Genomic DNA, 21,038 nt, shown 5'->3' with positions numbered 1-21,038 from the left:
TAATTAAGAGCGTGTGATCTTCCCCAACGGAAGGGGCATAATCTTATTAATGGACTTAGTGTCAAGTAATGGTATACACTTAGACACATCTAATAGTATCCTCCCCAACGGAGTCACTATTATTATTTGTGTGACCAAATAATACCAACTATTAATTTTATTTGTCAAAAAGTTAGGTTGACAAAATAATAAAATTAATGGGATAAAACCCTCCTTTTACAAATGTTGAATTTGTATACGTCCACACTAACGTGGCATACAAAATTCACGGTGTTTTAAGGTGTTGGTTAATTTAAAATAGTATTATTTGAGGAATCAATATTATTCTAAATTTAGAGTTCTGACCAAAAGTTATTTGTGATTCTTTAGGATGTCTTTCAACCCACTGTCCATCATACTTCAACAGAATAGACTTACTGGACCAAATTACATAGATTGGAAAAGAAACCTGGACATTGTTCTTACTGCTGAAAGTTATAAATTTGTACTGACTGAGCCTTGTCCTGAAGCACTTACTGGTGAATCTACCCAAGAGGAGATTGAATATTATAGGAAATGGGTAAAAGCAGATGAGATGGCGCGGTGTTACATTTTGGCTTCAATGTCAAATGTATTGCAACATCAGCATCAAGATTTACCAACAGCCTATGATATCATGAACAATCTCAAGGAACTCTTTGGTTATCAGGATAGAGCTTCTAGGCAAGAAGCCATGAGAAAGATAATGACAGCCACCATGCAAGAGGGTACTCCTGTGAGGGATCATATCCTAAAGATGATGGCTTATCTGAGGAGAAATTGATGGGGAAACCCAGATCGATATGATCCTCCAAACGCTACCTAGAAGTTTTGAGCAGTTCCGCCTGAACTATAATATGAATAAAAGGATTTATTCATTAGGGGAACTACTGACAGAACTTCAAGCAGCAGAAGAGTTATTTCGTCACAATGCTCAAATTCACTATGCTGAAAATGGTTCTACTTCTAAACCGAAAGGAAAGAAGAAGAAGAAACAAGATGGTTTAGCAAAGAAAGTGAATAAGTCTCAGAGTACGGGATTTAAAGCTGGAATGAAGAAGCCGAAGGGCAAGTGCTTCATCTGTAAGCAGACAGGACATTGGAAGGCGGACTGTCCTCGTAGGAACCAAAACAAAGGTATATCTCATACTCTAGTTGTTGAAACATGTTTAGCGGTGTTATCTACCAGCACCTGGTGTGTAGATACGGGAGCCACTGATCATGTCTGCAATTCTTTGCAGGGGTTCCAGGAAACCCGACGACTATCTGAAGGAGAAATTACCGTCTACATGGGCAATGCTACTAAGGTGGCAGCTGTTGCAGTGAGAGACGTCTACTTGTCTTTTAGTAGAAATAGAAATTTGGTTTTAAGAAATTGTCTTTATGTACCCAGTTTTAGAAAGAATTTAATTTCAGTTTCTAAACTGTTTTTAGATGGATATTCAGTTTCTTTCAGTAACGATGTAGTTATTAAAAGAAATAAAGTGATTATCTGTTCTGGTACATTGGTTGGCAATTTGTATACTTTAAATCCAAATTCTTCCACAAAGCAAAACATGGAAATTTATAACTCATCTTCTAATTCTAATAAGAGAAAAGAACCTTCAGAAATGAATCAAGCATATCTTTGGCATCTAAGGCTTGGTCATATTAACTTAAGTAGGATTCAGAGGCTTATAGCCGATGGACTTTTGAGTTCATTAGAGTTGGAAAATTTTCCAACTTGTGAATCTTGTTTAGAAGGTAAAATGACCAAGAGGCCGTTCAAGGCCAAGGGTATAGAGCCAAAGAAGTGTTAGAGTTGGTTCACTCGATTTATGTGGTCTGTCCAGGCAAGAGGAGGTTTTGAATATTTTGTCTCTTTCATAGATGATTATTCAAGATATTGATACATTTACCTAATGCGCAAGTCCGAGTGTTTTGACAAGTTCAAAGAATACAAGGCGGATGTGGAAAACGGTTAGGTAAAGTATCAAGACACTACTATCAGATCGTGGTGGCGAATACCTCTTAGGAGAGTTTAGGAATTACTTATCGAAGGTCGGGATTCAATCCCAATTGTCCACACCTGGGAATGGTGTGGCGAGCGAAGGAATAGGACTCTTATGGAGATGGTTAGATCGATGATGAGTTATTGAATTACAAATTCGTTTTGGGGATATGCTCTAAAAATATACGTTTTGAACTTAGTACCTTCTAAATCAGTTTCTTCTACTCCCATAGAATTGTGGAATGGCGAAAACCAGTCTAAGACATATTCGGTTTGGGGTAGTCCAGCACATGTGCTGAAACCGATCTTGATAAGTTAGAATCTCGCATGAAGTTCGCGTGTTTGTAGGATATCCCAAAGGGCGAAAGGTGGTTTATTTTATAGTCCTAAAGACCGGAAGGTCATTGTTAGCACCAATGCCCGTTTTAGAAGAAGACTATATAATGGATCACAAGCCCGATGCAAAGTTGTTTTAGAAGAACTCAGAGAGGACACGTCTATTAATACCAAGAGTACAAGATGAAGTACCACAAGAGACGCAACACGTGTCACACATGATACACAACCAGAGGTGCCCGTCGTAGTGGGAGGGTTGTGATACAACTGAAAGATTCATGTTTTGGGAGAGTCTTGGACTTGATCCGGGTAAACATGAACCTGATCCACGAACATATAATGAAGCACTCCAAGATATAGATGCAGCATCTTGGCAAAAAGCAATGAATTCTGAAATAGAGTCTATGTACTCTAATAAAGTCTGGGAGCTTGTAGAACCACCTGATGGTGTAAAAGCCGTTGGATGCAAGTGGATCTACAAAAGGAAAAGAGGGACAGACGGGAAGGTTGAAACCTTCAAAGCTAGGCTTGTTGCGAAAGGGTACACTCAAAAAGAGGGAATCGATTATGAGGAGACCTTTTCACCGGTAGCCATGCTTAAGTCTATCCGGATACTCTTATCCATTGCTGCTCATATGGATTATGAGATTTGGCAAATGGATGTCAAGACAGCTTTCCTTAATGGAAGTCTTGAAGAGAACATCCATATGAAGCAACCAGAAGGATTTATTGAAAAGGGCAAAGAACATCTAGTGTGCAAGCTCAATCGGTCCATTTATGGACTGAAGCAAGTTTCAAGGTCTTGGAATATCCGGTTTAATGAAGTAATCCAGTCGTATGAATTTATTCAAAGTCCGGATGAGTCTTGTGTATATAAGAAGTGTAACGGAAACGTGGTGGTATTTCTTGTACTATACGTAGATGATATTTTGTTAATTGACAATAATGTCAAGGTATTATCAGACGTAAGGGTATGGTTGTCCAAACAATTTGATATGAAGGACTTAGGAAATTGTGCACACATTCTTGGGATCAAAGTTATAAGGGATCGTAAGAAAAGAATGTTGTGTCTATCCCAAGCTTCATATATAGATACAATCCTTGCTCGTTTTAGCATGCAGGATTCCAAGAAAGGTTTCTTACCTTTTAGACATGGAGTAGCTCTATCTAAAGAGATGTCTCCAAAGACATCAAAGAGATAGAGGACATGAAAGCGGTTCCTTATGCGGTAGGAAGCCTAATGTATGCAATCTTATATACGAGACACGATATCTGTTTTGGTGGGCATGGTCAGCAGATATCGAGTAACCTGGACAAGGACATTGGACTGTAATAAAACATATTAAAGTACACGAGAAGGACTAGAGATTATATGCTAGTTTACCAAGCAGACGATTTGCTCCTATGGGTTACACGGATTTCCAATCAGATAGGGACAATAGTAAGTCTACATCGGGCTATGTGTTTACTTTAGGAGGTGGAGCCATTTCATGGAGGAGTGTTAAGCGAAATGCGTGTCGGACTCAACCATGGACGTGAGTATGTAGCAGCCTCTGAGGCAGCTAAAGAAGCAGTATGGCTCAGGAACTTTCTAATGGACTTAGATGTGATTCCTGGTTTGCCCAAAATCATCACAATTTATTGTGATAATAGCGGTGCAGTTGCAAACTCGAAGGAACCACGAGCTCATAAGGCAAGTAAACATATAGAGCGCAAGTACCACCTGATACGAGATATCGTGAAGCGAGGAGAAGTTGTCATCGCCAAGATTGCATCAGCGGATAACCTGGCAGATCCTTTCACTAAGGCCCTTCTGGCGAAAGCTTTCGATCGGCATGTGGAGGGAATGGGAATCAGATGTATGGTAGAAGATATGGCAGCTTAGTCATTAGTATAAGTGGGAGATTGTTGGAGTGTATACTGAAAGCCTAAGCTTTGTAAACATTCATTATGAATAAAGAATCACATTTGGTCTAATTATCTACATTTGTTTGTAGTTGTTCATTTAATTTATATTGTAGATAACATAGTATGTGGTGTCACATACAGAAGATGATGTTATCAGTACCTTATAAATTATAAACAGTAGCTCACGACCAGAATGGAAAGGAACAAACCATTAGAAGGTCGTAGTGTAATTAGGTATTAGTTTATCTTGACTATATAATTACACTAGTACACTCAGAGTGTATTGAGTAGGACCATTAGAGGTCGTTTCTTTTATACTGACTTTGTAAAGGAACAAAGACCTCAGTTATTATGGAAGTGTGTGCTCTTAATCCTAATATAATAACAAACACATATATTTGATATTTATTTCTTTAATTTATCAATGGGTGAGATTTAGTTCGATGAATCAATAAACCCGATAAGTTGGGAAACGGTATCACTTATAGTGTGTGTTGTTGATTATAGAAGGAAACTGTGTCCTAGAGATACTAGGTTGATAGTGTCCTCAAGAGGAGCTCATAAGGATTGTCATGTTAAACCCTGCAGGTGGATTTAATCCGACATGACGATAAGGTTGAGTGGTACTACTCTTGGATTTAGATATTAATTAAATGAGTTGTCAGTAACTCACTTAATTAGTGGACATTCGATATCTTAAACACAGGGAGACTAACACACTCATAATAAGAAGGAGCCCAAAAATGTAATTTGGGATTGGTGCGGTAGTTCAATGATAATTCTCTAGTGGAATGAATTATCATTGATAAAATTAAGTTGTGTGTTCGGGGCGAACACGGGATGCTTAATTTTATCGGGAGACCAAAACCAATTCCTCCTCTCGGTCCCTATCGTAGCCTCTTATTTATAGAGTACTATACCCACCTATACCCACCTTCTATACCCACCCAAAGGGGGCCGGCCAAGCTAGCTTGGGAATCAAGCTAGGGCCGGCCTAGGTATGGCCGGCCCTAGCTTGAACCCAAGCTAGTAGGGCCGGCCAAATAAAATTAAAAAGGGATTTTAATTTTAGTTTTTATTATGTGGAAGAAATAATTTATTAAAGAGAATTAAAATTAAAATATCTCTCTTATAAAAGATCTACAAAAGATTAAGAAAGAGATTAGATCTCTTTCCTAATTTGTAGATTGGTAAGATATTTTATTTTCTCTTTAAAATTATCCACATGATTGATAAAATTAAAATTATAGAAATTTCTTTTATTAACCATGAAGAGATTTTAAAGAGAAATTTTAATTTTTAAAATTTCCGGAAACAAATAAGGAAAGTTTTAATTGTTGATTGAAACTTGTCCAATTTGCTTCCCATTGATGTGGCCGGCCATCACAAATTAATTGGGGAAATTTTATTTTATTTCTCTCAATTAAATCATGTCAAAGAAATTAAGGAAAATTTATTTCCTAATTTGTCTAGGCCAAGGAATATAAAAGAAGGGGTGAGGGTGCCTTCACAAGGTACAACATCTATTATTTCTCTCCCTCTTTTGTTCCTTGGTGTGGCCGGCCAACCTCTCCCTCTCTTCCTCTTGTGGTGGCCGAACCCTACCCTTCTATTGGAGCTCTTGTGGTGGCCGGATACTACTCGGAGAAGAAGAAGAAGAAGGAGAGAAAGCTAGCATCTCTTGGAGCTTGGTTAGTATTTTGATTTTCCTCCTTGGTGAAGCTTCCTCTTTGTTGGCCGAACCTAGCTAGGAGGAGAAGAAGGTGATTGGTGGTTTCTCGTCTCGGAAGATCGTTGCCCACAAACGTCCGAGGTTAGAAGAGGAATACGGTAGAAGATCAAGAGGTTTTTCTACAAGGTATAACTAGTAATTTCTATTTCCGCATCATGCTAGTTATTTATGGAAATAATACCAAATACAAGAGGCTTACGTTCTAGTGTTTCGAATATGGTTTTTCGAAGTTGTGTTCTTTTGTTTCTTTCTTTTCCTTGTGATTTGATTGTTCTCTTTGGTTAACCTAAAGTTATTTTAGGAAATTAAATATTAGCTTTCTATTAAAGGTTTTGTCTAGTCGGTGGTGGTTGCTCCCATATCCAAGAAGGCCATGTGCCTCGCCACGTCAGTACTGGGAACCTTTTATGGAAAATAATATTTAATGGAATTAATAACTTAAGGAGACTTGGGTCAAACGTGTTAAGTTCCGCAGGAGATCCAAGTCAAAACCTAAAAGAACAAATAGATTAAGTTTTGGATCAAACGTGTTAAGTTCCGCAGGCGATCCAAAATTTAATTTAAAAGAACACATGGTAGCTAGGAAAAGGTTCAGACCTTTGTACAAAATTTTTGTACAGTGGAACCTATAGGTTTTCCGAGTAGCAACCAACAGTCCTCTCTTCGATGAGCTTATAAAATAAGGACGGAGATCCTTAGAGCGTGAATGGCCTCGCCGGCGACAAACAGGTTGTCGTGGTCGTGGATGATGAAGCGAAGGAAGACGAGGGCGCCGTGCCCGCCACTACAGAGAGGAACACCTTCACTTTCGGTGGCTGTCACTTCATCCATGTCACCACCGCATGGATCGGCCGCCTCGCCCCTCTCTCTCTTGCGTCGCCCCTCTGTGTACGCCTCCACAGTGGTGTTCTGGCAAGGGGAAGCCAACTTTGGCGGAGGCTCCGGCTAGAGGAGAGGCAGCGCCTCTGTTCCGGCGGGCGGCGACTGGTGAAGGAGGAGAGGAGTGGCCGGTCTATCCGACGGCGTCATCTAGGAGGAGAAGGGAAATGGCGGCAGCCGGCGGCCGGTGTCGGCGCTGGCGAGGGGGGGAAGAAGAAGTGCGGTGGCGGCGGGCTCAAAAACACGAACTGGCCTCCTCTCCAGTGGTGAACAATGCCCAGCTTTTAAAAAAATGATATGCTCAAGGAAAAAAACTCAAGGAAAAGCTAGGATAGACATATAAAGTGATGGGGCCCACAAAAAGTGAAATGGTGGGTCATGACTTTATGTGTCTATCCTTAAACTTTTCCTTGAGTTTTTTTCCTTGAGCATATCATTGCTCAGCTTTAAAACACAACCCTATTCTTGTTAAGTGACCAAACTGCCCTTTTTTCCCTTCCTAATTACGTCTGAGCCATCCCCATATATCTGCATCACTAATCATTTGCCTTTTTTTCCGGATAAAGTTGTATATATATGTGTTAAATTATTTGAATAAAATATATGAATATTTTTTAATCAATTTCCTGGTATTAGAGCCATAAAAAATACCTCTCTTTGTTTTTTTTTTCTTTGTCTTCATTTCTCTTATAATAATGAACTACTAGCATCCATAAGGATGGGTCTTCATCTAGCACATCCAAATCAATCAATTCGTTCGTGATCACATAACCCTTTGGAGAAGTATCATCACTGCAAATCACATCTATCTATCTTGTTGGTAATTAGAGGAAGGGGGAATCTTGATTACATCATTGGTGAGATTCAACGTCGAAGCATAGAAATACATAATTTATCAAAATTGAGAACTCAATAACTCTCTTGTCATGCATGGATTACATCATTGGTGAGATTCAAGGTCCAAGCATAGAAGACCCAATTTATCCAAGTTGAGAACTCAATAACTCTGTTGTCATGCATGGTTGATCAACTCGCATATCAATTGTACTTATTTATTCCTACAAATTGAAAAAGCAATTTGGGATGTTGTTAAGAAGAGTTATTCAGATCTCGAACACAAGTCTTTGAGATAAAAAATAAACTCAAGGATATTCGACAAGATTCTGGATATCACTGAATATTATAATACATTGCAAACACTTTGGCAAACACTTTGACAGAAATTAGATTGCTCTATGAGACAGATTGGGATGATTTAGAAGACAATATGAAATTTAAGAGGCATCTAGAAAAAGAATGTTTATATGAGTTTCTAACTGGACTCAATAAAGAATTTGACAAGATTCTTGGACGAATTCTTGACCGATGACCTCTCCCTCCAATTGGCAAGTGCGACATGAAACAAGCATGCACCTGAGTCATGCTTGGTGTTAAAAAGGGCTCACCTGAAAGTCCTATAAATGAAAGAGGTATAGACGACAACAATAGATTTGTTGAAAAAAGAAATGTTAGCCAATCTATGAGAGATCAAAAATCCAATTTGTGTTCTCACTGCAATAAACTTGGGCATACTCGAGAGAGAAAGGTGTTGAGATCTCTATAGGAAACCTGCAAATGCAAAATAATTGAAAGAGCCAATCCAAACAACTGTAGAGGAGTGAATCAGCCAACTCAGGATTGTTTCTAAACAAGGATCAGTTCAACAATTGTGTAAACTATTAAATCAGCAAATATAAACAATTCCAACATTGCAACAAGCAATTTTGCTCATCAAGGTCCTGTTCTTAGTCTACAAAAACAAACTCCTTGATATTTGATTCTAGTGCATCAGATCATATGACAGCAATCCAATTCTATTTTACACCTATTCTGCATTGTGCTAAGATCTCTCAGGTAAAAGTAGTAGATGAAATTGTCTCTTCTATTGTTGGAAAGGCTCTGTCCATTTGTCAAATTCTCTTACTCACATTCTATATTTTATGTTCGCAATTTAGCATACAACTTCTCCAAGCTAAACACCAAAGCAGGCCATTTGTAAACCCTGTCTAAATGCCAAATACTTCTCCAAGCTAGGTCCAGCCCACTGTTGACAAGCACCCACTGTTGACAAACGCATTCATCGGTAGAGACCAATGAGCTCAAAGGAAATGGACCTTTTGGAGCCTTTTTCAAAGAAACTAAGAATCTGTGTCGAGGTCGAATCCTCTGATCCAGAGACAGCTCAAGTACATGGGATATTTTGTCAAGGATTTGACTTCGTTCCGGAGTTCATTAATTAGATATAAATACTTAGGTTTCAGGTTCCCTTCTAGTGACAAAGATAATACCTGAAAAAGGAAGATAGATAAGTGAATAAAGGCAACATAAGACAGTCCACAAAAAACAAACTAAACTGTTCTTTTTAACCTGCGTAAGGCTTGTCAACACTTTCAATATATCAGAATTACACATGCCAATGCTCCTTAGAAAATTTATTCTAGGCAATATGCCATTTTTAATACTGTAATGAAGAAGTTGTGGGTGTTTGGCGACCATCTTGACTATGCTATCTTTAGGTGCTCCTAATTCTTTTGACAAAAAATTGAAGCGCAACGTCCCCGTGCTATCAATCCGTTGGACAAGAATCTGGGGACTTAACTGCACCACTTTGCCAATATCAGTTTTCCTGATTCCAACCTCTTCAATTAAATACCTGACTGTTGACTTTAAGAATGCTCAATACTATAAGAGAACAAAGATGGGGCCGAAGTAATAATCTGCCCCACACGAGAATGAGGAACCCCTATATTGACCAAGAATGCAACATGTGACTTAAGATTGTTTTCAACAGTGTACTCCAAGATTTGAGGCTGTCTGATGAGTATCCTTCTGACATCTCTATGTCTCACACCAACACTTATCAAGAACTCCAATCTTTCTTGAGCAGAAGACAAATTTATCTGAAGACAAGGCATATGTCTCTCGTAGATGCAAATAAAGTCAGATTCTTTTAATCCAAAAGTGTTCAAATATTCAATTAGGGGAAACCATTTCTCATCAAAACCAAAATCTTCAGCAAGTTTATGATATCTGTTTTCAGTAAAGCTGTCATTCTTCTTCTGCGGAAGATGGATAGTCATTAGACCCTTTTGTTGATATAAAATTAGGCAAGAATAAGTTCACAGAATCAAGGATCATGGTGATGATTAATTAAACATTAATTTGACAGAATTCATACCTTTACATTTCTTTCCAAATCAACATGCTCATTGGAAGATCTATTTAAAATGGGGTGACTAATTGTCATATTGGTTTTCTTCGAGATGGTTTTAACATCATCCTTCACTGAACCATAAGAATTTCTCAATGATTGTCCAGTTTCTAGTGATCCATTTTCCTGTCTTTTTCTCAGTACTTTCAAGCGTCCTGCACAACCAATAACACTAAGAATAGACTAAATTTTCTTGTTAGTTTTCTATGTATTCTTGCAGTTACCTGTTTTGTCACTTTGCTTGGTCAATTGAAAGTTAAATTGATCACCAACATCTGAAAGATCATCCTGAAAAAATTGAAGATTAGGACAAAATAAACACATTGAAATAGAAGCAGGATATGTCGCACCAGTTAAGTCTATGCCACACCAACCAAAAGAAAGTTACACTATCCAAAATCCACACCTAAACCAACTTGAAATTTGAAGCTCCATAAAAAGCACTCTATCCCACTGATTATCAAGGAAAAGTATTCTTCCAGTGATAGAGATGCAGCTTAGTATTCTTCCAGTGATAGAGATGCAGCTTAGTACTTGTCAAGGAAAAAAAGGAAGACAAAAGAGACAAAGACTGAAACTTCAACTTACGAGAAAACAGATCTTGTATGCATAGTAAGCTTCAACAAAAGTCGTTTTCAGAAAGCTCATCAGACATTTGCTAGGTATATTGCAAAATTATCATCATACTTATCCTTAAGGTTCAGTAAGTTAGAGACCTTTTCTTTCATATTTCTTAGCAAAGTTGGTCATTTGTAAACCCTGTCTAAATGGCAAATACCTCTCCAAGCTAGTTCCAGCCCATTGTTGACAAAAGCATTCATTAGTAGGGACCAATGAACTCAAAGGAAATTGACCTTTTGGAGCCCATTTCAAAGAAACTAAGAATTTGTGGCGAGGTCGAATCCTCTGTCCAGAGACAAGCTCAAGTACATGGGATATTTTGTTAAGGATTTGACTTCGTTCCGGAGTTCATTAACTAGATATAAATACTTGGGTTTCAGGTTCCCTTCTAATGACAAAGATAATACCTGAAAAGGAAAATAGATAAGTGAATAAAGGCAACATACGACAGTCCACAAAAAACAAACTAAACTGTTCTAGTTAACCTGAGCAAGCCTTGTCAACACTTTCAATATATCAGAATTACACATGCCAATGCTCCTTAGAAAGTTTATTCTAGCCAATATGCCATTTTCAATACTGTAATGAAGAAGTTGTGAGTGTTTGGTGATCATCTTGACTATGCTATCACTAGGTGCTCCTAATTCTTTTGACAAACAATTGAAGCGCAGCGTCCACGTGCTATCAATCCGTTGGACAAGAATCTGGGGACTTAACTGCACCACTTTGCCAATATCAGTTGTCTTGATTCCAACCTCTTCAATTAAATACCTGACTGTTGACTTTAAGGAATGCTCATTACTATAAGAGAACAAAGATGGGGCCGAAGTAATAATCTGCCTCACACGAGAATGAGGAACCCCTATATTGACCAAGAATGCAACATGTGACTTAAGATTGTTTTCAACAGTGTACTCCAAGATTTGAGGCTGTCTGATGACTGACATCTCTATGTTTAACACCAACACTCATCAAGAACTCCAATCTTTCTTGAGCAGAAGACAAATTTACCTGAAGAGAAGGCATATGTCTCTCGTAGATGCAAATAAAGTCAGATTCTTTTAATCCAAAAGTGTTCAAATATTCAATTAGGGGAAACCATTTCTCATCAAAACCAAAAACTTCAGCAAGTTTATGATATCTGTTTTCAGTAAAGCTATCATTCTTCTTCTGCGGAAGATGGATAGTCATTAGACCTTTTTGTTGATATAAAATTAGGCAAGAATAAGTTCACAGAATCAGGGATCATGGTGATGATTAATTAAACATTAATTTGACATAATTCATACCTTTACATTTCTTTCCAAATCAACAAGCTCATTGGAAGATCTATTTAAAATGGGGTGACTGATTGTCATATTGGTTTTCTTCGAGATGGTTTTAACATCATCCTTCACTGAACCATAAGAATTTCTCAATGATTGTCCAGTTTTTAGTGATCCATTTTCCTGTCTTTTTCTCAGTACTTTCAAGCGTCCTGCACAACCAATAACACTAAGAATAGACTAAATTTTCTTGTTAGTTTTCTATGTATTCTTGCAGTTACCTGTTTTGTCACTTTGCTTGGTCAATTGAAAGTTAAATTGATCACCAACATCTGAAAGATCATCCTGAAAAAATTGAAGATTAGGACAAAATAAACACATTGAAATAGAAGCAGGATATGTCGCACCAGTTAGGTCTATGCCACACCAACCAAAAGAAAGTTACACTATCCAAAATCCACACCTAAACCAATTTGAAATTTGAAGCTCCATAAAAAGCACTCTATCCCACTGATTATCAAGGAAAAGTATTCTTCCAGTGATAGAGATGCAACTTAGTACTTAGAGCACCAGCATATGTTGACTTTATTAATGAGTCTCATTAATACTGTTAATTCAGTTCTTGTAACTGCATGCAGGTAGACGTATAAGGTCTACTAATTTCCATCAGGATGGCATAGTAGGACATCAGCTCATGATTAACACAGGGTAGTTGTTTAAACAGGAAATCAATCTAAATATTAAACATGCATGCAGAAAGGAAAATCTATTGTTACAACTTGCATACTTGGGACTCAACTAAAGTGTTGTTTTTTTTCCTTCCAGGAGATTGCTGACTATAGTTCAAAATTACAGAATTTGTCAAAAGAGAAAAACATCAATCGAATATAGAACACAGAACAAGTTTCTTTACTTATTGGATTAACGTCTAACGACATAGAGCAAAAACTAAATGACAGCTAAGATGTATTGAAGGCTATCCAATACGCAAAGTCACAATCTACAACGACGCGTATCACTCCACCAGGCGCACAGAGAGAAGCATATTAAAAGATCATTTCAAAAAGAGATTCAATTGGGCACAACACTAATATGCGAGCTTTGCCACGATACTCGCTTACACATGACTTCCCAAAATGAACTACTAGTAAAAGAAAAAATTAAAAACTCGCTTTTGCACCAAGGGGCAGATAAAAGACCTAGTTCCTAAAGTACTTACATTGTCCGGCGAAGGTTCCTCTTCCTCGCTATCTCATTCTCCCGTTCCTCATCGTCGTAGGAGGGAGTCCTGCGTTCGGTCCGCGAGCGGCGGCTAGATTTAAGGATGCAGGGGTTCGAATGCGAGGAGAAAACGACGAGGGCTACGCCGGCGCGTCGAGAGGGATGCGAACGAGACGGGAAGCGAGTAGAGGAGGAGGAGGAGGAGGAGAAAGGCGAAAGTCTGGTAGGGAAGCAGATCATCGCCATCTCCAGAGGCGGCTTCTTGATTGTCTTATCTTAGAACGGAATAGGATCTTCCTTGCAACATGCGGCCGTACCGAGCAGGCCAAGTTGTGGTCATTGGAATGATATGGATTTTCAATTTCATTATACCTCTTTACGTATGATTTAGATAGGGAATTCAATTCTTCATCCATTGTATCCTCATTCTCTCTTCTTTATATATATAAAAAAAAGAATAAAATGATAAAATATAAAAATTCCATAACTTAAATTGTAATTCATTCTAAATATGAGAATTGAATTGAATTCCTTATGAAATTAAATTCATAATGGAATTCAATTCAATTCCATGACTTAAGTTATTTCCAAATAGAGTATAAGCTATAATCTCACGAAACAAAATATCATATATTTATTATTATCATTATTATTTCAATAGCTATGGTAAAAATTTCAATAAAATGTTCTAAGACATATAAATTCATGATTCATTATTTTACTTTTTCATAAATCTCATTATTTTATATACCTATCCTTAAATATCTCATTAAAATTTCTTTCTTACTCATATCATTTTTCTTATTTCAATTACTTGTCTTGCATCTATTCAATGTTTATACTTGATCCTCTGTTTCTTTTTCATATTTTTACAAATAAATAAAATTATAATAGTGAGATCAAATTCTACCGAAGTAATTAAATTTGACCAAATAATAATGTGCTTAGCGAAAGGAAGGGGATACGTATTGAGGGACTTATGATTATGGAATTTTGCACTATTTTTCAAGTCTGTATGGAGAATATTCATAGAAAGATTCGGTGAAGTGAATTCATCATCATTATTTTCAAAATATTATTGTGTGGAAATGGATGGTGAAGTCGATGAATATCTCTTGATCCTATCCGAGTACTGAGTTGATTGTTACTGGGGACGTAGTGTTCTTGTTGACTCCGTGTAGACCTCTAAGCGATGTAGACCTCTAAGCGATGTAGACCTCCATCGAGAACCTGAGCCGGGAAGGGGTTCCCGACGACGGCTCTCCAACGCTCAAGTCAGCTCCCGACGGTGAGAAATCGAAGCAGAATAACGAGAACTGTAGCTACAGTGATGAATAGCGCATACCTCCGTCGAAGTCTAGAGTGTTGGATCATGATCGTCGATAGAGGGGGGAGGAATGAATATCGATTTTAAAAAAAAAAAGAGTAAGCACAGCGGAAAAGACGAAATCAAAAGAATGCTAACACAAGTTCTTTTTACTTGGTTCGGAGCCTTTGACGACTCCTACTCCAAGGCCCGCACACAAGGGTGTTTTCGATGGGCAATTCACTAGCAATTTGAAAATTATTACAAACTAAGTACAGAAATGCTAATAAAAAAATTAAAGCAATACCGACAAAGTAAGAAACTAAAAGAGCAGCGCGTTTGTCGGAGCTTCGCAGCGTCGCAGGAGCACAGGAGAGCGAATTTTGTGTTGTTGTTGTTGTTGGAGCTTCAGCTTTGACCCTCCTTATATAGGAGGCTCGGGGCGCCTGGAACCTTCAGGGCGCCTCGACCATGACGTAGCCGACCCAACCAGCGAGCTACACGTGGCACAACGACGTTGGGGATAAAATTTCGCCTCAGGGCGCCCGGGTACCTCCCGGGCGCCCGAACCCAAGTTTCCAACAGACTCATTCCTGTAAGAAAAACTTTAGTTCGAGGCAATTATATCTCCTACAAAACAGATCATTAGCACAGTCATAATTCAATGGAAAGAGTATGACTTAGATTCCGTCTTTTCGAGACCGGAATCTAGTCACGATCTCGACTTAGAGTTCCGAAATGGTTCTAAGTCGGATCGGCGCCTGAGTTCCCTTCCCGGGAACGCGTCCTCCCAGTCACTCAACTCCAGTGACTTACCTTCACTTACCTGCCAGACGTCCGGTCATCCCTTCGACCGGTCCGGACTTTGCGGCAGCTATCCGGTCAGCCTGTCGACCTAGCTGGACTTCGTGCCAAACGTCTGGTCAGCCCGTCGACCCGTTTGGACTTCGTGCCAGCTATCCGATCGACCCATCAACCTAGCTGGGCTTCATGCCAGACATCCGGTCAGCCCGTCGACCTGTCTGGGCGTCTCCTGCACACTCGATCAGAGTGTTAGATCAATAACAAAGCTAACTTAACATATTTTGTCATTCATCAAAACTTGGGTTAGACCGTTAGTGCTAACCACACCAACAATCTCCCCCTTTTTGATTAAATGACAACTTGGTTAAGTTAATGTAAAATGCAAGTGAAACAAGCATTAGTAGGTTTTTAAGTTAGTGTTTTTATTTTCAATTTGTTTTAGCTAACTTAACCACCTAACCCTCCCCATTTGGCATTCATCAAACACAAACACATTAAAAAAAATTGCAATAGGGAGTATGGACAATTGCAAGAACCAGGTCAGGTTGCCTTGGGGGAGTTAAAATAATTATTTTGCTTTAAAGAGTATCTTTTCAAAATAGCTAAATTAGCTAATTTTAGAAAAGTAACTTAGTAATAAGTTTGCAGATTTTCAACCGATAATTTTTGCAACCATAAATTTATAAAGGCTAATTTTCAAGGAAGCCAATTTTTAAACATAAGTGTATAAGTTCCAACTTTCAAAATTAACTTAATTTTCAAAATAAGTTTGAACGTGAAACATTTTTCAACCATAAATTTTATAAAAGGAATTTTACAAAAGTAAGATTAAAAAAGGTCAGATTTAATGTTCAAAATCTAATTCTTCAGAGTTAGGTTTGTGAAATCAAATTTGCAAAACTAAGTTTTTAATTTCTTAAATTAATTTTCAATACACCACACACCGTGCTAGCGGACGAGAAGCCGGAGCGGAAGGTTGCTCGAGAAGGCCAGAAATTGGGTTTGGGTGAGCCCTATTCCAGATGGCCAAGATCACCTAAGCGAGTGGAGCCGGAGCGGAAGATCCGTACCGAGGCGAGCAGAACTGGAGAAGAGGGCCCGTACCAAAAAAGTTAACGCAATTGACTTTAAGGGTCCGGGCGCTTGGAGCCTTGATTTTATTAGGATCGACATGTGCGTTGACCGACGCATCGGATATAGAATTCTATCCAACTCCATGCGCCTGGAATGCTTCCAAGAGCCCCAACCAAGGCTATAAATATAGCCTTGGTCCAAGAAGCTACACAGAACAAGCATTCTTGCAACAACACTTGTACACACTCTAATTTTCATTTAGCTTCTCATTTTCTGTGCTTACACTGCTGTAAAGAGTCTTCTCCACCTGAAGGAGAGTTAGTGCATTTCATTTCCTTGGATTAACAACCTCCTCCGGTTGTAACCAAGTAAATTCAGGCGTCTCTTTCTTTTTAGTTCACTTTCTATTCTATCTTTATGCAAGTGTTCTTTTAAGTTTGAGAAGTTTTTTTTATTTTTGTGCAGGGCTATTCAACCCCTCTTCTAGCCGGCCAACGGTCCCAACAAAGTTCATCTCTGTGCTAACTACTATTCATGCTACTCTTCTAAGCCTCCATCAAACAAGCTGTTGTATCATCCAAGAAGTATCGATCGAGCTGCATCTTTTATCTAAGTAATCGATATATTTATTTAGCTTGTTTTGTACTTAATCTAAAGTAAGATAGTAGGCTTTTACTATCTTACTCACTTCATTGTACCATATGCTTCTCTCTGAGGTTTTCAGAGAAAAGAGCTTTAGTGAATTGCCCATTGGTGCGATTAAGGATCGCGGACCTTGGAGTAGGAGTCGACCTAGCCTCAGAACCAAGTAACCGAACCTGTTCTTTATTTTTCGCTGCATGACTTCAATTTAAACGAGTAAAAGAAAAGTTTTTAAAAGCACGATATTCACCCCCCTTCTATCGCACTCTTTTGATACTATAGTTATATGAGGTAGTATTAAAAGGGGGATCCTCTCCGTTGGCAAGGTAAGCAAGTTCTAGCATCCAAACTCTATTCCTAAGTACTTCCATTATTATACTTCTTCTTCTTCTTCTTCTACCTTTGAGAGAGGAACTAACTTAAGCATCGGAGGACCTAGCGAGGGATCCCCACCTCGGCCTTAGATCACTAACGCTTTGTTGGCTCGTCTCATTATGCGTAGGACCTTTGAGGAGCTTTTCTAGATCCCCAGGAGTTCATCTGCATTCGAAGGTACTATTCGCCAGAGCCAACGCACCACCTCGTAGATTTCAGACAGGATCATCGGCTTTAGTCAAACATTCTGTTCAAGGGACTTTCGGACATAATTTCGGGACCTCTGATACAAGGCAATTAGCAGAATCGGGTAACAAACCCTGCCTTATCTTAACCTCGACCACCACCTCATTATGATATTAATATCCACATCATCTCCTAGACCCGATCATCATAACTTGTATCACTAGTCTCCCCTTCAAGTTTAGTCGAAGGAGGTATAGCCGACTGACTGGACTCAAGTTCTAATTTTATTTATCTATCCTTTATGATTATAAATACGATCTTTCTCTTGAGGCCCTTGAAAGTGTGACCGATTTATCCTCGAGAAAGAAACAAATCCATTTTTCCTAACAGCTAATTTTATAAGAGGGTGAAGTCAAACGTTAGTTCTAATTCTCATCTATTTATTTTTCCTTAAGGCTTATTTTGTGTTCCTGTTCGTGCCTTACCGCTCAATGATTTCTTTCAAAAATGGTCTGCACTTTAGCACCTCTAGTACCAAGGTTTGTGTGAAAAAGATGATTTTGAGTACCGCATGCGTCACTTGTTGCGTCCCTCATAAATGTCTCTTCATGGGTGAAGGCCACGTGCCGAATTCACTCATTCTCTATAACGTTCGTCGACATTTCTTTTCTGCCTGGTGAATCGTGAAGGCATGTTTAATTGAATCAACAAACCTCCTTACACAAGCCGTTTTAATCCAATAGTGACGGTTAGATTCCTTTTTATACAACCCTAAACCATACACGACCCCTTTATCATTCATCGTTTCTACTTTGATTCAATCCTTCTCCGGTGATCTTTCTTCTTCCTTACTCTTTCCTCTCCAGTTTCCAGGCGCACATAGTAAGTTCTTCCCTTTTCATTTAACATTCAACCTATTCGATCATGACTGAAGAATCCTTTGCACCATGGTACACCTCCGTCACCTCTTTTAACTTTGATACTTCCGATCGAGCTCTTCTTTATTCCAAATACAGAGTACCCTGTAATCATCAAATTCATCTTCCTTCTCTGGATGAACGTCCTCATCTTACTCCCGCTAACCATATTACTTTCTTCTCCGATCAAGTAGTAGCCGACTTGCATTTTCCTATCCACCCTTTTTTATCTGAAGTAAGTTAATATTTTCATATTCCCTTACAGCAATTTGTTCTGAACATCTTCCGGTATCTATGTAGGATTTACATGTTGTTTCGTCTGTTCCATATTCCCCCTACCCCTCATAACTTGTACTTATTTACCTATCCTAAAAAATTAGAACCTGAGATCTTTCTCTTTCAGTCTCGCCCAAAGGCGGTTTTCTTTGAAGGCATGTCGTCCTCAATAAAGAACTGGAAATCACATTTCTTCTTTTTGGAGATACCTGAATCAGTCACTTGGTCCCCCATGTGGCAATCTTCCTTTCTTCCTCTCCCAGACCCTACAAAGCTCAAGCAGGATCATATTTTTACTTCTTATCTTCCCAAACTAAGTGGCAGACGATTCAAGATTCATTAGTGGCTACAAGATGGATTCTTGTATCTTTTCGGCCTAAGTCCTGTCCAAAATCATCTACCATGCTCTTTTGGTAAGTTCAAGTACTTAAATGTTTATGTTATCATTAATTGAGATGCTTTTTCTTTTGTGCAGTGGATTCTATCCTAAAATCTTTGATTAGTAAGAAGATTTCCCTCTCTAGGGAGGAGCTTCATGCCAAAGAGCAAAATTATTGGCCGAGTGGGCCTACCTTCCACTACTGCTTCCGATCAAGCAACTAGCATCAACGATGCAGTGGCTCCAAGAGAGCCTGCTCCTATTTCATCATCTACATTAGAGGATGCTTCCCCCAAGCTAGAAGTACCCTTAAGGAGGATTGCAAAGGGTGGAGACTCACTCTTGCTCCTTCCCCCAAAAGACAAGTAATAGCTATCCCAGAGGATGATACTTCTGAGGCGAGGCAAACACAATCCCCAGAACCCACCTTATCGGCTCTTTATCTGAATCTTAGGTTATATAGTCCTATGCAGGCTAGGGAAGACTCATCCTTGCCGAGTGATCCTCCAGCTCCTAATGTTTTGCCCTCTCTTCCAGGAAAATCTAGTGATGTCATGCCAAAAGAGCTCGACTCATCCCCTATGCTTTTTTTGTCAACCTTCTACCCCAAGTCCTATCTCCCTCAACTATCTTCCTTCTATTACCTTACCTTTTCTGCTAGGTAGACGTTTAGTAAATGCTTGGTCCGACACCCAAAAATTATTTGGCGGGCTCTCTCTTAAGGAGCTATCAGATGAGTTGGAATATGCGCAAACTAGGGTATGATAATCTACATCGCTTGTCTTCTTCGTATTTTCCCTCTCTTTCGGTATTTTTTGATTTTGTTCATTATTTAGGGATGGGATTTTAGCATGCATGCCACTCAATGCTTCCATGATTTATCCCAAGAAAATGAGCTGTTAAAGCAACAAAATTCCACGATGACGAGTGCCAGCTCTTCCAACCAAGCAAAAGAATTATCAGCTCAACTCCAGGAAGCTCAAGGGCTAACCAAAGATGAGCTCGAGAGGGCAACCCAATTGAAGACTACTCTAGATTCCAATGAGGCTCAACTTCGGGCGGAAATAAGTGTTTGGGAGAGTATACAAGTGCAATTGGCCGAACGAACTGAAGAGAATGTTCGCCTATCCACTCAGTTGAAAGCATGAGAAGTCTCACACACTGTTGAATTAACAATTAAAACTTCTAAATTAGCAACTCTAAATGCCAAGAAAAACTCCTTGCTATTAGACCTGGCGTGTACCCAGTCTAATCTGGTATCTACTCAAATCAAAGTGAAAGCAATTTAGTCAGAGTGGACAAACTACTGTGAAGGGGAGGAGGATTCGTTCCAGGTAAGGAAGAAGGAGCTCTTTACCACTCAAGGGTTCAATGCCCCAATTGTTAATTCCATTGTCCAAGCGCTTATCCTAGGAGAACAAGGCACTATTGAGCAACTAAATAAGGGTGGCTACTTAACTTCTACTCCTCCTGATACCTTCCTGGACTATAAATGCATAACTCAGAATGCTTCCCCTGATTTTCTTCCCAAATTCATATGATGTACTTTTATTTCTTATCTTTCTATCTATGATCCACAATGACTATTACTAGGATTAGCTTTTGATTTACCTTAACTTTAGCAAGCACTTTCATTTTATAGTAGTTTCATTTTTTTAGGATCAACTATCCATTTGCACATTGAAGCCCGTTTGAGTTGTAGACTAGACTAGACAAAGTATGATACACGAAGCAACTTGCTTCTATTTCTTAAAGCCAAGCGAACCATGATACATAAGATAATGAGCATCCAGTTTTTGAGACTGAGCAAATTGTGATACCTGAATCAGAATACATCCAACTAAGATTTGTTCGAGTTA

At 38.8% G+C, this 21,038-nt stretch overlaps 1 long non-coding RNA gene and 1 pseudogene across 1 annotated transcript; one reads left to right on the top strand and one right to left on the bottom strand.

Annotated features, from left to right (window-relative positions):
• Positions 1-8,521: 8,521 nt before the first annotated feature.
• On the bottom strand, positions 8,522-13,550 carry LOC122027191 (annotated as a pseudogene).
• A 5,567-nt stretch (positions 13,551-19,117) lies between these two features.
• On the top strand, positions 19,118-20,835 carry LOC122027743. The gene is made up of 3 exons (XR_006124510.1): positions 19,118-19,213; positions 19,276-19,938; positions 20,016-20,835. It is a non-coding gene; the product is annotated as an uncharacterized LOC122027743 (long non-coding RNA).
• The last annotated feature ends 203 nt before the right edge of the window (positions 20,836-21,038 follow it).

The sequence above is a fragment of the Zingiber officinale genome, chromosome 10A (assembly GCF_018446385.1).
Source record: "Zingiber officinale cultivar Zhangliang chromosome 10A, Zo_v1.1, whole genome shotgun sequence".
NCBI lineage: Eukaryota > Viridiplantae > Streptophyta > Magnoliopsida > Zingiberales > Zingiberaceae > Zingiber > Zingiber officinale.
This window is presented reverse-complemented; position numbering and strand designations above follow the sequence as displayed.